This window comes from Sinohyriopsis cumingii, chromosome 15 (assembly GCF_028554795.1).
Source record: "Sinohyriopsis cumingii isolate HCF-2022 chromosome 15, ASM2855479v2, whole genome shotgun sequence".
Lineage (NCBI taxonomy): Eukaryota > Metazoa > Mollusca > Bivalvia > Unionida > Unionidae > Sinohyriopsis > Sinohyriopsis cumingii.
Window position 1 is genome coordinate 74,803,958 of NC_142975.1, and position 21,476 is coordinate 74,825,433.

A 21,476-nucleotide genomic window follows, 5' to 3' on the forward strand; every position below is an offset into this window, starting at 1 on the left:
GTATTGACCTCGATATCAAATATCAAGGTCAAGATCACATGTTAACGATTATACGAGGCTGATAATGAGATGTCGCCAATTAATGTAATGATTAATTGTAGCACAGTGATAGGCTTAATCAAATGTTGTTATTTATTCCTAATACATTCACCTTATCCCATAGATATTCAAACTATTACTATTACAATATTTCCTGCATATAGTAACTATTTCAATACTTGACATATGTTAGGATTTCTCAGATATACATGCAGTCTATTCATTAATATGCTATGAAAATTCAATTACTCTGTTTGCATTTACCATATACATAACCTTTAATTGTGGTACGCGGTATTCAACGCCTGTGAAGGTACGGCTTTGATGTAGCCAAAATATAATTTAGACATTATTGTATTTGCTTGATATATATTTGGTTTGCACATAACTAGTAATTGCTTTTTGTATTTATAGTTTGTCACGTTGACTTGATTTTATATGTAACTGCCTTTATATTAACACATTGATATGCAGCAAGCTGATGATTTTATTGTCAAAAGTCTTAATCAGTCTTAAGCAATGCTGGAAAGTGAGCATGATAACACCAATAATTATTAGATATGTATCAAATCCAGATTGTGGATGAAGCTGACGAATATGGTGAATGATATTTGTTCAATAACTATAGTGGTTTTAACCAAAAGAAGGATTATTAATTTAAGCAAACTTAGAATACAGGTATAATTTGATTTTGTCTGAGTCGAGTTAAATAGTCTTGTACCAGTGATTTCAGAATTGGGTTCTATTATTGTGGAAAATATTTGTTATGCACCTGGATTCATCGTGCGAACGTCTTAATCCAAAACATTCAGACAGTATTTTACTTAACAAAATTGGTGTTGAATATTGAAACAAACATCTAAGATGGTCTTGATACATGGTTACTGAGAGGAATCAAACAACAGAATAAGTACCCTTAGCTTGCATTTATGGAAATTATGTTCACTTAGTAGAGCACCCGTACCATTAAAGTACTCTTGTTTCACCATAGTACTAGATTTTATATTCTTTTCGAAGTTCAAGATAATGACTGTTTATTTATTTGTCACTTCTATTATCGATTTGTTTTAGATACATATATTTAATATTTTATTTAATTTACCATGTATCATAATCAGGTTTCATGAATAGATGCCCATAATTATTTGTATTTACAACTCTGGATAACAGAATATGCAACTGTTAATTGGATGGCATGCCAGTCATCCTTTGTTCTGTGAAATAATGGAACATGAATATCATACACCGTGAACAAGGTATTGTTAATATATTAATATATTATTTATGTCTGTCCATACCCCAGTCTACGCTTGGGCCTCTGAATAAATGGCTGGCGAGGGAAAACTCATTCACTTTTATTATGTCGTCTCCCGGGTGATACGTCATTTGCTTTCCCATGTCTCCTAGGACCATTGCGTAATATATAAATACAAATGCACAAACAGTATTAATAATTTCTGACCCCAATTCATGAATATGCGCAATCATGGCAGGAAGATGCATTACATAGCATACGTGATAGATGTTGCATTACGAACCCTTGGTCAGTTTATAGGTAAGCTATTCGGATGAAAATGAATACTAGGGAAGAGAAGAAGGTTTTGGATATAGTGCTGAAAGTGTTAGAATTTGCAACGATTAGCAATTGCAGCTGCTCTAGATTAATTGTGTAAAAGATATAACAAACATTGTATATGTATCACATTATTTCAAGAAAATATCAAATTGACTTTACTAGACTTTAATATTTTTCAGGTTCTAGAGTCCGTGAAGCTAAGTGATAATATGGTATATTCGATCATCGGTTGTGTGATGTGACATACGTTGTCCATTTGACCATCATTATTTACAACTTCTTAAACTCCACTTGAATTGTTTACAGAAGATTGTACTGTGAGCATTTTGGAATTAAATTATTTCCACTGTCGATTGGATGATTTGTATGCCTTTATGGACAGAAATAAAATTAAAAGAAAAACATTATACATGACCTCTTCGTAACACCTGCTTTACAAAATTTGATGAATGTGTCCCACAGTGTGACGTTTGATTGTATATGGATTGTTGTATGTACCATCAAATGCGAAAACCATTATTGAAATTATTATATGAACTTACAATAACCATTGAAACACTGTTCACTGGAAGGTGTACCAAATGTGACAAAATATAAAGGTTCAGATAGCTTTCAAATTTATACAAAAATATCTGATCACTGAGTTATGGCTACTTTGTACAAAAGTAGAAGATCATATAGACCTCTTTTAAAAATTGTCCCACGGAATAAAGGAAACGAATTGATAGAAAAGATTCGGTATAACAGCCATTCCGATTAATATAAACGATGCCAGTCAGGCAGCAAGTATTGATGCGGTTATCAAATATAGGAAAATCTTTAAATTAATTCTTTAATAATGCGCAAAAACAGAATGTGAGCAAATCTGACAATGATTCCTAGCATGAAGATCTTTTACGTTTGCAAAGTTAGTCTGCGAATGGAACACACAGATAAGCAAGCAAATGCACTCGTAATCATATACAACAACACAACATCAATGTATGCGATTACATACTCTTTACGAATATGACATCCTTATTGACACATTTTGTAAAAAAAGTTACAAGTTGTACATTCATCGTAATGTTTGTTTGTAATAAGAATTAATGGCCCACGTCGATGGCTTGGAATGTGTGTATGTGCATGTGTGCATGCATGGGTGAGAGAAAGAGAGAGAGAGAAAAAGATAGAGAGTGTGAGACAGAGACAGACAGACAGACAGAAGGAGAGATGGATAGACACAGAGAGAATGAAGCAAACCTCTGCGGAACGATACAAACTAAACAGAAATGCTTGAATTTGTTTGTGTCATTCTCCAACGAACTCGCTAATAATTAATGAAATCTTACGATAACTTTTTGATAACGTTATCTTTCAGTTCTAGAGCTTCTTTAGAAATTTGACATTGCTTTCTCAACTGGCATATTGCAAATCTGCAACTTTATATTTAGAGGTTTTTCAAGTACTTAAATATTAGCTTCTTTAAATTGATTTCTAGTTTGCGGATAGAGAGACACAACGAGTAATACATGTTTTCACGTTGACATATTTGTCAAAGTAAATTCTGTATTTCTAAACTTAAGATTTAATGTAGATGTATGAATCACATACTTGTTGTTCTTAGTTCTAAGTGAGCTATTACCAAATATACGATTTCGTCCATAACACTAATCGGATGCTTTCCGTGGCAATTTTTCAGTTCGATATTGTGATATGTTTATAAAGCGATCTTAGTGACGTGTGTCATGACAGGTCTTCTGAGAGAGAGAGAGAGAGAGAGAGAGAAGGGGAGGGAGAGAGAGAGAAAATCAACTTTTGTAAACATTGGTCGGAATTCCCATTCATAATATTTAAGTGTGGCTTGATGTCAGTGTCAAACTTTATTATTTATTGCTATGTATATTTTTGTAAAATACGCAATTAAAATAATATATCTATGGTGCTTGAAATAATAATTTCAATGTGGTTAGATATCTTGACGTCTGCTCAATCTATTTTGATCAACCCAAACATATAGGGATATTGACCAGTGTGGCACGAGAAATATTTGAAAGGATCGATATGGTGACTAAAGTATATATCAATTTACATTCACGCGTTTAAAATAGTTGTCAACATAGCTATGCGGGTTTATCTCGAGTCATTTCATACATATAACTAACACGTTATACAAGTTTACGGTCTGGATATATTTATTTTAAAATATTATTACAGTCAATTTTTAAATGAATCTTATAGGATCTTCTCCTCGTAAAGGTATAGAATAACGTTAAAGGATTTCCGTGCGATGAATGACTCATAGGTTCCATTTAAAACTAGCAGACGACAGAAAGTGTACAGATCTGGGAAAAATAGGTTTATGTAAAGGGTATTATATCAGTGAAATTTTTTTGTTCAATATCTGACTAATTATGTGTTTGTCTAAGTTAAGCTGGGATAGTTTATTTATTCACACATTTACCTGCGTGTCCTTCGATTCTTTCCATCGTCAATACCTTTTCATTTACAGTTGCTACAGTTATCCTTTCGCCATCCACCCACCTAATTATTCTCTCATTACTGTTAACTACGTTTCTTTGTCTTTTCATCTTGCCTTCCGTCCTTCCGTTCGTCTTCATTTTACCCAGCTAGTGCTGTCTTTGTCTGCTAATATCAACAATCGTCCTTTTCTCACGTCAGAGGAATGAAATTCATTGAGGATGCTAACGTGTAATGGGGACTAGTTATTTTTCATGTGTGTATACATGTTTACCCACTGGCACTGTTCATGAAAATAACATCTGAAGATTTGGAAATATCTGTAAATTTATCTCATTCTACAAATACTACTTTATACATATTTATTTCATGTTGTCTTGAGTGCTTTGCATTTATACGACCATTTAATAGGTAATATCAGCAAATGATGCAAGCAATGAGAAGCAGAATTATATAGATACAATAAAATTATCTTCATATAAGAACAGATTTCCAAGTGAATTTTCATGTGTATGTCTTTGCAGGTGTTTCAAAGAGAGCAGATGTTTGTATGTTTGCCTGTGTGTGTACCACTATGTTTAGAGAAGTGTTTTCCCTTGGACGAAAACTAATCATAGTATACTGACCTGAAAGGTAATCATATTTTCATTGTATAAATTACTGCGATGAAATTTATACCCATTCTTCCTCACACTAACCTCACTTGAACTATTTATGCTATATCTGCGAGACAAAGATATGCAACAGATGTAGGTAGTCGCAGTGGTTTGCAAAACAATAATCCCTTTAGTTTATCCTAAACTGTATTTAATAATTAATAAGAATACCAGTTTTACTATGATAAATAGAGAACATAAATTTCACCTATACCACGTCTATGTATATACTTTAGTACACAAACATAACAGTGTTGTAGCTAATTTGATTTGTCCCGATGTTTGTGGTGTTATCAACATTTTGCAATTAACACAGTAAAGACTAAATCCAATGTAAAAAAAAAAAAACTCGTCTAAAGAGTACATTTGTAGTAGATAGGAGTGAAAAGCCGACCTCGGCTAGGCCTTATAGCTTACTTCAGTATTTCGTACACTATTAATTCTAGAATCAAAGTTGATATGAATATCCATCTACATTGGTACCAATGCCTTTTAATAAGAGACTCTTGTCGTTTGCCATCTTGTATGTATAGTGTCATTCCTAGGAATAATGACACCTGTGAAGTGATGCATCCCGATAAGAGCTGCTTCACGTATGTGGCACACAAATGTTTGTGACCTAATTTCAATGCAGAACAACACTGTTTAATTGACTAGAGAAGAAAAATCAAAATGGCCATTCTGGTGTCCTCTAATGCTAACGTAGCATATCTTTTGAGTCACCTCAAGATAAAATAAGACATTGCTAGTTTTAACTGGTACACATATATTATGAACAATGTATGCTTGAGGATAATACGGGATCTACACTGTCTTCTTGCAAACCATAGAATCCGGCGTGGAACCAAAATTCGGGATGGATATTTCTGTGGCTAAACTGGTACCTATATATTGAATGTGTATTTAACATTTGACCATGCTTGTAGATTATAAGGGTCATTTTGGAAACAAAATATGGCATGCAAATATTTGTTTATGAGTGTATACTAAATATTAAGGTAATATGTGTAAATACGTTTACTTGGATTTGAGTTGATGACATTGGCACCTCATTTCTGACAGGTTGGTTGCTAATCATTAAGGAAAAAGACGATATAGTACATTCAGAAAATCACCATTTCGCTGTTGGTCAAGTGGTGATCTATATAAGGTTGTATCCATTAGAATTATTCATACTTATTTTAAATTATGTCTAGAGGAACTAATATTTTAGTTGTATTTAGTTATAACTGAGATGATGCTTTTATTTATATTATTCATTGGAACTACAAGTACTCGTGACTTCAGGACTAAGCTAATAGTTTGGAACTATTGTGTATTCATTCAAGGACATCCTGGATTATATTAGTGAGATACCTTAAGACTATTAGTATATTCAAGACAGATGGCACATCAGCACATCCAAGATTAGAATTCATTCAGAACACAATTGACATTAATTCTGAAAACAATATAGGTTTTATTTATTGATGTAGAACCTAACGGACCATTTGTGATTTAATTTATAATTCTGTAAGATCCTTTTAAATGTTCACTGTTTATTTATGGGAAATAGATTATTTGTTGAGTATTAATACAAACTGGTTGTTTTTCGCATTATTATATTACTCTGTTTAAGACCAAAGAATCGTAGCACTATCTTATGGAAACATACATCTCTATTAACCTTCACTGTGCACGGTGAATTCATATATTGTCGTTCCGGATGTAACATGCAAGTCCAGAGTGTTAAATATGAAAATAAGGAAATTAGATTGTTCACGCCTTATCTCGATGCCTGAGGGGAATTGTTGTTGTTGTTGGTTTAACACCATTTGTTCAATATATGATAGACTATACATGGCATTTATATCAGCACAGTCCGGGTACAAAAGAAAAATATGGCTCTAGAGGTATTTATTTGTTTTAATATATTTAATGGCATGTACATGACAGTGTTCAACATAGTTTTGCAACGATCCACAGTCAGTAGTCACATGTGATTCGGCGGTAGCTCAGTTGGTTCAACGGCAGACTTGTAATTCAAGGGTAAAAGAGTTCGTTACCCGATCAAGACGACCGTTGTTGTCTCTGTGTGTCATATGCAAAAAAACCTTCCTCGTATTCCCTTATTATAATAGTGCCAATAATGCGTGGAAATTGCCTTTTACAAATTATAGAAAGAATACAATCGTTCTAAACAACAACAAAAAAAAACATCGGACATAATAGCGATCCATGCTTTTTGCCAGCGGATAAATGTATTCTTTCAACTGTGGTATTAAAGTCGTATTTAATATTTGATAATACAATTTGGACCGCGTGCAAAGCTAACGCCTAGCCTAGCATATCCAATACATTATATTTATTCACTGATAGAAGCAATGTTTCTTTGGTTAACCTGGAATCACTAACTTTATCTATGTATGCAATTCAATTACGATGCAAAACACGATGCATATCATATTAACGACAACCGTAATAATATTGTCAGTTCAGTTTTCGTTTCGCAGTGGGGGCTAAAAGAGTGTAGAGAGGTTTAAGAAAAAGGCCCCTCCCAAACACAATGCAATGTTTATTTCGCACATGTCATTGGTTTGAAACTGGGAGTCTGAGGTAAATACAAACAGAAAGAGCATGCTTGTTACGTTGATATCATAACTTTTCAGGGAACTAATTATGTAATATGTTCTTGATATTGTTCATGAACTACCGTTTACTACGTAAAGACTGCACATGCCAAATTTATCGTAACCGACTTTCTTCAAAAAGAGATTTCAAGCAATTAAGTCTTCAGATGACTTTTTGATAAAGTTATCTTCAATTGTAGTACTTCTTTAGTAAGTTAGCATTACTTTCTCACCTGTAATATTGCAAACGTACAAGATTATATTCAAAGAGTTTTCAAGTACTTAAATATTATCTTTTTTAAATTGATTCTTTTTAGCAGGTAATGAGTTACCATTAATACAACCTGCTTCTAACATGTACATTCGACTTAGAGATATGAATCATATAATTGCTGTTCCATGTTGAAAGTGAGCTATTAACAAATATACAATTCGGTCCATAAGAATGTACCGATACTTTCCGTGGCATTTTTCAGTTCGATATTTTAATCTGTGTATAAAGCGATATTAATAATATGTAGTATGATTGGTTTTCTCAGAAAGAGAGAGAGAGAAGCAACTTTTGTAAACATTCGTCGTAATGTCCATTCCTAATAGTTAAGTGTGGCCTGGTGTATGCGTCAAACTTCATTCTGTATTATGTACATTTTCGTAAAATATATAATAGAAATAATAAATGTATGATGCTTGAAATAGCAATTTAAATGTAGGTAGTTATCTTGCCGTCTGTTCACTGTATTTTACTTAAATTCGAACTTATAGTGAATTTGACCAGTCAGGCATGCGAAATGTTTGAAAAGACCGAAATGTTTAACAAAGAATATGCCAATTTACACTTACGCGTTTATAATAGTTGACAAAAATGCTATGCACATGCTTTTGGAGTCATTTCATACATATTATTAACAAGCTATAAAGTTTTATGGTCTGAATATATTTATTTTAAAATATTACGACAGTTCAATTTGTAAATAATGTTTTATAATCTTTTCATAGTGTTTCCATTAAGGTATAGAATAACGTTAAAGGAGTTACATTCAATGAATGACTCATGTGTTTCCAGCTAAAGCTAGCCGGTGGCAGAATGTGTAAAGATCTGAAACAAAAACAGATTTCTGTAAAGGGTGTTGTATCAGTGAGATTTCATTGTTCAATATCTCACTAACTATGTGTTTGCCATAAGTTAAGCCTCGTTGGTGTATATATTCACAAATTTAAAAGCGTGTCCTTCGATCAATTGTTTCCATCGTCAATACCTTTTCCTTTACAGTTCCTACAATTATCATTTCGCCATCAACCCACCTAACTATTCTCTCATTACTATTCTCTCCGTTTCTTTGTCTTTTCATCTTGACTTCTCTCCTCCCGTTCGTCTCCAGCTAGTGTTGTTTCTGTCTCCTCATATAAACAATCGTATTTTTCTCTCGTCAAAACGTTGACTGTTAATAGCATCTGCAAATACTTTTGTTGAAACATAAGATATAAGTTTAAGACACCGAGACAGTTTATTTTGATCACAGTTGTGCCTTCCGTTTTGCTCTTTTCAAGCAGGAAGTATTTTTGTATTCAGAGGAATGAAATTCATTGAGGATGCTAAAGCGTACAGGGGAGCAGTTATTTTTCATTAAGTGTATACATGCATACCTACTGACACTATTCATGTATGTAACATCGGAACATTTGGAAGTATCTGCAAATGTCTCACGTTCGACAAATACTACTGTAAACTGACAACATTTATGCAAACCAGCGTGTCTTTAAACATTCTCCAATGTTCAGATGTCTTCATTAGTGATACGAGAAATCATTATTTGCAAAACTGTGTAGACAAGATATATTGTTATACAAAGCAAATAAAAACAATTAAAACTAATGAAAACTGCATTTCCCTGATGAAATCAGATAATTCAAAGACATTCATTTCACAGGATGACAAAGATTTGCATACTTTATCAACATTTTAGCTAAATCTTATAGGTTTCCATCTTTATAACATTAACCATTGGTTGCAAGTGTTTCTTGAAGAGACTCTGATTTGAAATATATTTTCTGTTTGGCCTACCAGCATTGGAATACACGAAGGCTACTATTAATAGCGCAATCAAAATAAATGAATGACATATTTATTATTAAGGTCACCCTGGACCTTAAAGCATTATAGAGGTCTTTTGATACCGATACCATGATAAATCATGATCCTATATTCATCAAATTGCGAAATAAAATTTCGATATCAGTTGTATCATTCAAATTATGTTGCCGGTTTCAATTTTCAGTATATGTACAATTATGTAGCAAGCAGAGAGTTTACTCCCCTTCAGCCTATGTAAACTACATGCCAGTTAAAGTAATATAATGGGTATTTGACTACGTCATTGGGACACACCGGTTTAATGCCGTATACGTATGTGATGGAGCTCATTAAAACCATATCATGTCGAGATTTCCCTACTACTACAATACACCGAACCCAAAACGGGTTACAGTTACCAAAAGTAATTATTATGCAAGAAACAAGCTTTGTAATTATAATAAAGGCATTCCAACATGTGTGAATAAACTTGGGAGAGCTCGATAAAAACTAGGTTAAGTTCTCTTTAAACTGGGCAAAATTGAGTTGAATTCTTGGTCAACTCGTTAAAATTCGATAAGGTTACCGAAGGAGAATTTAGTAAGCAAAGTACAGACTCTGCAGGGAATACAGCATTGTATGCTCACCCAGCATTCCAAACTGTGTTGCAACTGGCAAATCTGTTCCTCTGACATTTCTCACGGAACCCCCAAACGCGACGGTGTACTTATGCACTGACAGAAGAAAAGTTTATTTGGCTAACAATGAATCACTTGTATCTTTAATTTGTCTATCTATGCGATTCAATCACGATACATATCACATAGACGACAGTTATAACTATATTGTCAGTCCCAGTTTTCGGTACGCAGTGGGGGCTAAAAGAGTGTAGATAGGTTTACGAGAAAGGCCACTCTCAAACACAGTACAGCGTTTATTTCGCTCATGTCATTATTCTGAAGACTGGGAATCTGAGGTAAATAAAAAACAGAAAGAGCATGTTTGTGACGCTGATATATCATAGCTTTACAGGGGCGCATTATGCAATATGTTCTTGATATTGTCCATGAACCACCGTTTACTACGTAAAATCCAAATGAAACATTTACCGTAATCGGCTTTATTTTAAAACAGATTTCAAGCAATCAGTCCATCGATAAGTATTATATTTTGCTCTGATATGGTTCAACATAATAATAGATTAGACTTGTGCATATCTGTAATTTCTATCATCAGTAGGTCTACATCAATATTTGATGTAATTCAGGGTAAGCATAAGATGTCTTTCTTCATAAAACATGTAAAACGAGGTACTCGTTTTATATTTTAAACGTCATAATAGAAAATATGTTTGATATTTCACAATGACGTCGCTGTTTTAGAGCCAGAAATGATCAATCTATCGAGTAGAATATGTACAATGATACTATAAATTTTTTTTAACTCTCCTCCCTTCCTAATGATTTGCTGCGGCTTCTCGCTTAGCATTGCACTCTGCATTTTATGTTATCACGGTAAAAGGTATTTTCCGTAAACCTGAATGCTATCGTTCGTCCATATAATTAATCCTTATATCTTACTTAACTATGCATGACACACAGTGATATATAAAAGTATTTGATTGTGATTTTGACATGGATATAACTATGTACTATATTGCACCATATAAATGTAGATTTGCTGGAAATAGACCGGTTGAGAGTTTACCAATCACTTCAGACAATTTTCTAAAGTTGTGAACCACATGTCAAAAGTATAAAAAATACCTAACATGATCTATATATAAATCAACATAATCTCACGCATTGTCACAAGATTCGATATTTTCTAAGCTTGACACAAATGTCAACTCTTACATAATGTGCCAATTACAGTTTTTCTTTGTTTACTTCTGATTAAAATTTTCCCTAAACATTAATCGTCGCCACAACAAACCTATGCATCCCGCATGAATAATTGGTACAGGTATAGATTTTCGAAGAGCTAGCAGTTTTATCATGTCCAGTGCACATCTGAAATAAGACCAAACTGTATAATTGATTATCAAAATTAACACATACACTAAAAATTAAAGGGAATTAAATGTTATTTTAACAATGCCTCGGATAAGAAAAGTAATGTTTAAATAGCTAGGATAACCACTGATGAAATATTGAGACATTCTTTTTTCTTTAAAAATATAACACTCTTGAAAATTGCAAAAGTGGAAAGCGTTATATAGAAGAACATCATGTTCTTCTATAACCTTTATTGAGATGTTTGTATTTTTTTCATTTATCGTGTTTGGAGTAACCTTCCTAACGAGAAACAATTAGTAAAAAAATTGAAAACAAGAATAATGTAGAAAAAAATTCAACCACTGAGCAAAATTATTAGCAATGGCTCCGACAGCTAGCCAATGTTTGACACGGTATGGTTTCTTTAAGACATTGGTGATATAAAAACGACTATCTGTAACAAGTCAGCGAATGTACAGTTATATTTTGAGTTTGGTATAACCTAGACTGAAAAAATATTAAAATTGAATAAATCTGTATTATATATCATATAAAATGGAATAAACATAGTATTAGGAGTTTTTCGAGACCGCCACCATTGGCAATTACGCTGAGGTATAATGCAAGAAAGACTTGAACACAGACTTATTCAACAACCTCTACTTGTAAAAAAACCTATAAGGTTTGTTTAAGGTTATATTCATATTGATACTGCGTTGTTGTGTATGAAGTGGAGTCATAATCGCAATTGAAAATAAATAGCCAGCCCTTGCATAGTTCATGCCATGCTTGTAACGTGCAAACTGTTTTGATTACTCTCTCCGGCGCTAGTTTCTAAAAGAATACAGAACTGCACCTTCAAATGTAGGGGCGGTAAAGTCTCTTTTTTACAACACTATGAATCTAGGTCACCCAATAACAATAGGAGTGGTGAAAGGTCGCCTGATGGTAAACGATCAGCAACATCTAATGACGGATTAGGGCATTGATCTCTATAACAAGTGTCGTGGTCAAGATCACATGTTGTCTATTCTACGAGGCCTGATAATGAAATATCCCCATCACTGTGATGATTTTTTATAGCACCGTGATAAGTGCAATCAAAAGTTAATTCTCAAAGATTCACGTTATACTATGGATATTGAAACTATTAAATTATGTCATGCATAGAGTAATTATTTTAAAACTTTGAATGAATTGTTAGATCACACTTATATTTTATCTATTGTATCAATATGCTAGGAATATTCAATTATATTATCTGTATTTGTCTTAAATGGAATCTTTAACTGCGGTACACTTTAAACAACGATATTCAATGTACGGTGTTGGTGTAGCCACAATTTAGTGTTGATATTATTGGACAGGCTGAAGATACATCTTGATTTGCAAATATTCAGCAACTGCTTTTTGTAGTTTTACTTTGTCACGTGGGACTTGATTTTATAAATAATTGCATTTAGATTAACACGTTGATAGGCAACATGAAGATCATGATTTTATTGTCAAAGGTCTCATTACTTATATAGATTTTAACCACCAGAAGAACTATTTATTCAAGCAAACACTATGATATATTTTGATCTTCTCTGAATCGACTTAATCAGTCTTATATCAGTGATGTCAGGATTGGAATCAACACATGTGGCAAATAATTGTGTTCTAACCTTGATTGATCATGTGAACTTGTTATTCCAAAACATACAGAATGAATATGTATAGAAGAAATGAATGGAATTAGAGATTGCAAAGAATATCTCAGATGGTCACGATACCCGGTTGCTGTAAAGAATGAAAGGACAAAAGAAATATCCTTCACTTTCAGTTATGGACATTTTTGTCAGTTAGTTGAGCATCCGTAACTTCAAAGGGTTCTTGTTTCCCCCTATTATATTTCATATTTTGTTTGCCTATTAAAGATAATAATTGTTTAATTTAGTTGCTACTTCTATTACCAAAATAGTTTTTATGGACATAGTCTCATTCATTATTGCATTCATGCAATAGATGGCCATAATAACTCTTATTGACATCTCTGGATTGCAAATTATAGAACTGATAATGTGATGGGCATACCCTTCCTTCTTTGTCCTGTGAAGTAATGGAAAATGTATATCCTACAGAGAGAAACATGCATATTCAATATAGTAATAGTGTATATAACTTGACCATACCTCAGTCTTCTCTTGCGTCTCTGTATAAATGTTTGGGGCTTGTACATTCATTCACCTTTATTATGTAGTTTCATTCTTAGCAAAAGGAGTGTCATCATTTCTTTTCCCGTCTCTTTTAGGCCCCGACCACTGAGTCATAGATCAAAGGAAAACAATTTCAAACTGCACATTCATTATTAAATAGTGTCCGATCGAAATTCATGAATATATGCAGTCATAGCAGGAAGATGCATTATATAACATATAAGAGAGATTCTGCATTATGACCGATGGGTCAGTATTCGGTCAGCTCTTGGGATAAAAGTGAACACCGGGGAAAAGAGTAAGGTTTCGAATATAGAGCTGAAAGTGTGGGGATTTATAACGATTAACCATTGCAGTTGCTCTAGATTATGTTTGTTGAAGATGTAAGAAATTGTATTTGTACTGCATTATTTCAAGAAAAATTGCTATTGACTTTAGTAGACTTTAATATTTTTCTAGTTGTAGAGTCCGTAAAGACAAATGAGCTCATAGCATGTTCCTTCATCCGTTATGTCATGTGTAGTACGTTGTATATTTGAGTATTATTATATACAACTAGTTAGAATCCACTGGACCTGTTTTCGCAAGATTGTACTGTAAGCGTTTTGGCATCAATGTCTTTAAACTGTTGACTGGATGATTTGTCTGTCGTTATGGACAGTCACCAGAAAGAGAAGGAAGGAAACAACTTTAAATGCCTTCTTCTTAACACCTACTTCACAAAATTTGAATACAGTGCCCTGGCATTGGGGGCTTTTAATTGTATACAGATGATAGAATGCACCATCAAATTTGAAAATCATTATTTAAAATATAAAAAGAAGTTTTGATAACTTTTTAAACATCACTGAAAGGTAAGTTGACCTAATCAAACAAGCATCATGGTACAGATGGCTTTAAAAGTTATACAAATATATATAATCACTCATATATGACTACTAGGTAATACAGTAGAAGATCATATAAACAACTTCTTTTAGAAATAACTCGGTTTGGTATTGAATTCGATCATTTTCCTTGACAAAGTTTTAAAGTTTTAAAGTCGTATAGTTACCGTACATGATATTACTCTTCAAAACACTATTATAATACGGGATCGAACAAACTTAGTTTGCTGTATTTTTGTTAGGGTTTGGTATTTTAAGGCAAAATACTCAGTTGTGTTAATTTATTGATGAGCAGTGGCGTAAGTACCGTGGTAGCAGTTGTAGCAAAAATTTACATTATAATATACAATCTTATTTTGAAATCCTATTGCATTATCCATATGTAGAACAGCTAAAAATTTATTAGCTTAATATTCGACTGTAATACGATCAAGAGTTCTTAAAATAAAATTTAATTTTCATCATGTGTACATGTACAGCATAGCAAAATATAGATGAGTCTTGATAATTAATTAATACATATCAGGTATTATATGGTAGTTAAATTCAATGGTCATCACCAAAGAAATATACTTGAGATTAGTTATAAATAAATCAATTTATATGGGGAATTTTATATTGCTAATTTTAAAATACGTTATGTGATAAAAAATATTTTGATTGTAGTTTGAATGCATGACTCAAATTCTTTCCTACTTAGATGTTCAAACTTTGCCATTGCGCTGTCTGTATTCGTAAGTATAGACTTTTGTTCACATGACATGCTCTAAAATGGTCCGTCAGACTGATCCAACAGAAGGTTAGCCATGGCGGTAGCCAAGTCAACTGGTGTGATTCGTGTGCTTGTTGAACTTTTAAATAAGACTCGATAACGGCATATATTAAAAGCTATGTAGGTGTATTTTTTGTATATCTCGGTGTCATTTGAACTTTTAAAAACCTCGTGCTAGTTTTCAATTATTGCGATTTGCGACATAATCGTCAATATAAAACAATGTCATTACAATAAAATATAATGAATAAGAACAGTTCAGATTTTGTTGAAACTAATGAACCGTGAAGATGAAGTGTGAGTTTCTTCACAAGTGGATACCTATAGAAGAAGCATTCAAAACAGAAAAAGCAGCGCTTCCCACATTCTTTCTTGACAAAAGTTTTTATATTGTCTTATTATGTATCAAATATTACGTTATTGTGGTAGTTCCAGTCCTGCATGATTATTATGTACCTTAAGTCTGAATTACAAAACTGTTTTCAGCAAAGTATATTGGTAACCTCTCTTTTCATAATGGGCATTAATATATTGTATTTTGAGTCATGCTTGGAACTAAGTTACAACTTTCACTGCATCAATTGTATATTTCAGCATGTCAATGTTTGATCTCTGTGGAACTTAACAGTGCGTGATAAAAATTATATTTTGCGTTGAGGAGATACAAATTAAAATTTTGAACAGATTTTAATACATTTTGGCAGCCGATAAGATGCGGATCGAGAATGTACATATAATGAAAAGGAAAAGTAGAATAAACAGCATATATCAGATTAAAACAATATAATTATTGCTATAATTACCTTCAATATTTATTAACCTTGACGACATGATGCTTCATGTGACGTGACAGCATATACTATTATTCATTATGCATAGGGGACCGTGTGATTCTAGATAACGTCATGCATTACTATAGCTTCCTGTGCTGTGAAAGATCGAAGTGAAGTAAATATTACCCTATCCACCCCAATATAGGTGTGTAGACACTGGTGTAGTGGTGCTAAGCAATATATATAAAATGGGATAGGAATGGTAAGAGGAAACGTTGATCAAGTGCATAATGACGTTTGCGTTTTTTCGGCCCATTTCATTTTTTCTATTGTATTAATTATATTTTGAAAGTACATAAATGCAAATGTTATCTTTTGCGGACATCTGCACTTACTTGTCATAAGGTGTCTCCCAGTAGCTATGTTGGCTGTTATCCCCGAAATCCAAGGTTAGCCAGTTAGATACATGGTAGTCTCGGTGTGTCCTTTGGGAAAAATACTCACAGCCCATTTCGTCCTTATGAAATCCATATCCATGCGTTGAAAGTTCATTAAAACAAACAATACCAAGAACCCAAACCTAATAATAAACTGAAAACGAAGCCATGTTTTGTAATATATAAACATATCAACTGAGAAAATATATGTTAGCACATCATATTGCATATCAAGTGATGGCACTATTTGGAATAGAAAATATTTGGTGGCACAAAGAAAGTTATAAAATCGCATAACGAATACTATCATATAAATAAAGGTAAAACGTATAAATGCAGAATCACCACCAAAATATTGTAAGCAAATACCTTGAAGCGGGTTCAACCTAACAATTCCCAATATTTTACGCACAGGAAATAGGACAGCTCATAAATTAAGGAAAAACGGTATGTCATTTTTTCTATAACTTTTATTATAATCTCTTCGTGTGTATGATTTGGGAATACACACAAGGACATGACGGTACAGTCGTCATTTAGATCAAGCCATGAAAAGAGGGACTTGACAGATCGCGGAGAGGAATTATGATCCAAATTCACCTGGGTTACCTTATTCATAGAGACAGTAACCACAGATACCCTAGTTAATGCCTCCTGAGTTATTCCACCCATTTGTAAACTTTTAGACAATTATATTCTATCGTCACCGGTAACTGATATTTTGAGTTTGTGGTAATAATGAACTGAATTATATATAATTTTTTGTTTTATTTTACAATGAGATCTTTCAATTGTTCTTCCTTTAGATGGCGTGAAAAATTGTTCCTTTCTTTCACTAAGTAAAATGATCACGCCAATAGTCTTCGGATCCGACCGTCGGTGTAAAAGTTACATAAGGCTTCATGTGGACATCTTTTTGTGTACAGCAGAGATTCTGGAATTTATATCCAATACCCAGCTACCATCGCTGCTTTTGCCATAAACCATGGTGTGCACAATTGCGTGGGGATGATATATTATTATTAATTACATTTATCAAAAACATTGAAATGCTCAGATTCTATAATGTCCTGAAATAATTCAAAGACATTCTTTTCTGACAGCACGATTAAAGATATTTTAATAGAAGCCCACTATTTGACGTAGCTAGCTTAATTTGTCATGGTCTGAGTTTTATTCGACATTTCCAACTCATCCTCTTTAGATATTTAAATAGTTATGTTGGGATTGAGGGCCTATCCGTCGTCATAATTCTCCAATGTAAGACTTAGATCCTATTATTTATCATAAAAACAGGTCGAATAATCTGTCAAAATATCAGGGACGATGTCTTACATTGTATGACTGTCACGTTGGCAGGGAAAATCTGCATTAGTCTTAAAAAGAAGATCATTCCTGTAGAGGGTGGAATCACCTTCCCAACCAACATAACTATCCTATAATATAAAAAACAAGGTGTGAAAGGTCAAGAAATCTCAAATTTTAATATATTACTGCAATTCACCATTGTCATAATCGTTGCTATCCACTGTTGTACTATCCTGATTGCATTCAGATCATTCATCAAACCCGTTACTGAGTTCGACATACATATTAAACCAAAATGTAATTTATTCTGGTGTGCATTCCTTTGGTCTGAAAATCTTTCACACACAAATAAGCTTTTTGATGTATTATTGTAAGTATTAAGAAAGACTTTTGTACCATTATGTCATCAAACGACATTAACTGAAATGGATTTTATATGGTGATCCATTTGTATTTTGCCACATACTTATTATGTTATCGAAAGCTATAAAAATATTGTATGAATGATAACTGACTAGGGTCCTGAAAATAAACATACGAATGCCTATTCTGAACTTGCGCGGTCGAGAGAATACTGGGGCGTTTACGTCGTTTTGTCACGCAATGCCCTTATTCGCCTGGAAACATCTTTACAGCAGCAAAGAGGCTGAACAGACTCTAATTGACATTTCTCAAAACTATTACTTCGAGGCTTCTTACGAAGATTTATTTGGTGGAGTGCTTATTTAGCCGCTTGGAAGCTTCTAATAAATTAACTAATTTAAATAAAGTTCGGAGTCACGCCTCTCTGCTGCTCCTTTATATTTATCAAATTTTTTGTTAGATTATTAACCAAATATTTTATCAAGACCGATTCGATAAATATTTTCATTAATTAATTAAAATCATTGATATATCAATAAACAATGGATATCGGAGAACCACGTTTCGCTAGATTAGCACGAGAGCGGCTAGAAGCAATACAGAAATATATTCCGCTGAGACATTCGGTTAAACGAAAAATACAATCAGTTGAGGATGCAAAACAAGGTTTCACTGAGTCAACATAATTATTATTCAAACCAATAACTAAAACTACTGAGAGAGTTATATTTGGAGATATTGAGGATCCTGAAGAAAAAAAAGGTATCCTTCCGGTATTAAAAAAGATTGAAGAATAAACTCGACCTCGAAATGTACCTGTACCTGCACCTCAACCTCTACGTTTACCTAAGATTCCACGGCCGGTTAAACCGGTTATTCCTTTCATGGAAAGATTTAATGATGATGGAGTATAGGTAATAAAAATAAATTCCATTTGAAACCTCTAATGATATGATTGAACTTGGTTTGTTTGCTCAATCGAGTTTTAAAGAAAGAAATAAATATTTAAAACCTGAATATATTGCAGATGTTAATAATCGTGATAAGTAGACTGATTATTTGTATAAAGCGAAAAGAGGTGTTACCTGCATAGATAATATTGGTGATGATATTTATCGTGAATTTAAGGAGGGAGTAAAAATAAAAGAAAAGCATGACCTAGAAGAATCCGAAAAGAAAATAATAAGAAAAAATTGAACAAGCTAAACAAAACAATTTAAACAAGAGGATAGAGAAATAACAAAAAATTGAGTAAAATAATACAAAAAGGTGAAGAAAAAGAAATAACCGAACAGAAAGAAGAACCTTTATATCAACTTCCTCCATCCTTGCAATCAGTTAAAAAACAGCAAACTACAGATGAGTTATTTACCGAGGACGCCCTTGATAATTTTGAGAATCGAGAAAAAATAACTGAAATTGTTGCGTTTGAATATGATTGTAGAAATGAGTATCCAAAACCAGGAAATAATATAAAAAGTCAAAATTGGCCATCTTTTTTATCTTTTGCTTCTAAAAAAATGCCATTAGATACAAATATCCAGGTTATCGACAATTTATAAAAAATAGGGAAATAATGAGAGCAAAACAATCTCAACAGCCACAATCACCAGAGGAAGAATTTCAGGATGCACCAGAATCTCCAGGTGCTACCGGTAGTGGTTTTGGGAATAATTATATTTACCCTGATAGCATCATCAATGGCGTATCACGATTAGAGGTTATTATTGGAGTGAAACGAGCCGGGAATAACTCATCAGAGATAATTAATGAAGCAGCTGATATCTGCAGGAGATTATTTCAGGGCGGTATCATGGATATTAGTGTTTATCGAAATCTTATTGATGAACTTGCTGATAATTACAGTGACTAGTTGTTAGATAAATAAATAATTAATTAAGATGATCGTACATAAATAGCATCGCAGATCCGTACCTGTTTGAGTAATAAACGCGCGGTTACCCACGTATCAAGTCACTTATGGGAGTGGAATCGGCGATAATATAACAGGCTTTATCACAAGAATGATCCCTAAAGCAGCACCTATTACAAAACAATTCTCGATGAAAGCAATGGCTTTTGTTCGTGATAAAGCTGCTGCCGCTATTGGCAGCGTTGCCAGTAAAGCTTTTAGCACCATCAAATACAGAATATTAAATTTAATACGCAAAACACAATAGCCAGTAAAATTAGCAAGTACTGATATAATGCCCGCTGATGTCAGTAAAACAATAAATGACGTGGCAAGTATAAAAACTAGCAGCATTAATGAACCGAGAACAGATAAATACGAGTATGATATCAGGAAGTGGTCTTCGTTTTAGAAGACACTAAAATGTATAAATTGTTCAAGCGAGTATCAGACCCAGCCATTGATATGGATACACAAATACTAAGGGTTGATTCGGTACTATATTATCAATATTATTCATATGATGCGATAACACCAAATGCGACCGGACAAATTGAATTACGAGTTCATGATATAAGCAGATATTTTCTACAATCTGAGGCATTTATCGAGGTTGTGGGTGAACTTGTAACTAACACTGCCGATAATGCACAGCATAATGCAGAAATATTAGTTGGATTTGTTAATAACGGTATTATGGCATTATTGAGCAAAGCCATATACATGACTGATGGAAAAGAGATCGAGGCAATTAATAATAATGTTGATGTTGCTACAACAATTATAGGCTTAGCGAGGTATTCAGATGATTATACCAGACCACCTGGTCCACCTATGTTTGCCAAAGATAATTCTGATCACGCAGATCATCGACCGTTTCTTCAGGTGCAAGTGCCACGTGATACTGCGATTGACCCACAACCACCTGAGCAATAGCTAGACCAGCTGCCGGATGTTTAATGCTGCAAACTTCCAATCCTAATTATAATCTCGGATTTGCTATCCGTAAATCTATTAAACGATGATCGTAGAAGATTTTCGTGCGTAATTCTGCTATCTCCTATATTTGGTTTTTGCAGAAATGTCAGAAAAGTAATTTTTGGAGCTAAACATACAATTGTTCTTCAACGAAAAGATAACAGTAATGATGCAATCTGGCGACTGCTGCTGTTGCTGATGGTAAGGTAAATTTATCTAAAATATCCTTGTGGATGCCAGTAATGACCCCATCTCTCGCTGAAGACGAGCGGTTACTTTTTTGTATGGATCAAGGTGGTAAATCAACATTATCTTGGTTATCAGTAACTACTGATAGTATTCCAAGTAATATTACTGGCGATTTTACTTGGCACATATGATCGCAACAAGGCGTTTCTGCACCTAGACACATCTTTTTTCAGGATATTACGCGACTTAAC

General features: G+C 33.4%; 1 protein-coding gene across 1 annotated transcript in view; it reads left to right on the top strand.

The window, feature by feature from the left end:
- Positions 1–21,476, top strand: part of LOC149782086 (uncharacterized) — a 164,338-nt gene that overhangs the window by 3,083 nt on the left and 139,779 nt on the right. The window contains exon 2 of the mRNA XM_089933519.1: positions 4,600–4,708. The gene's annotated coding sequence lies outside the window, so the exon portion shown is untranslated. The remainder of the gene's footprint in view (positions 1–4,599; positions 4,709–21,476) is intronic.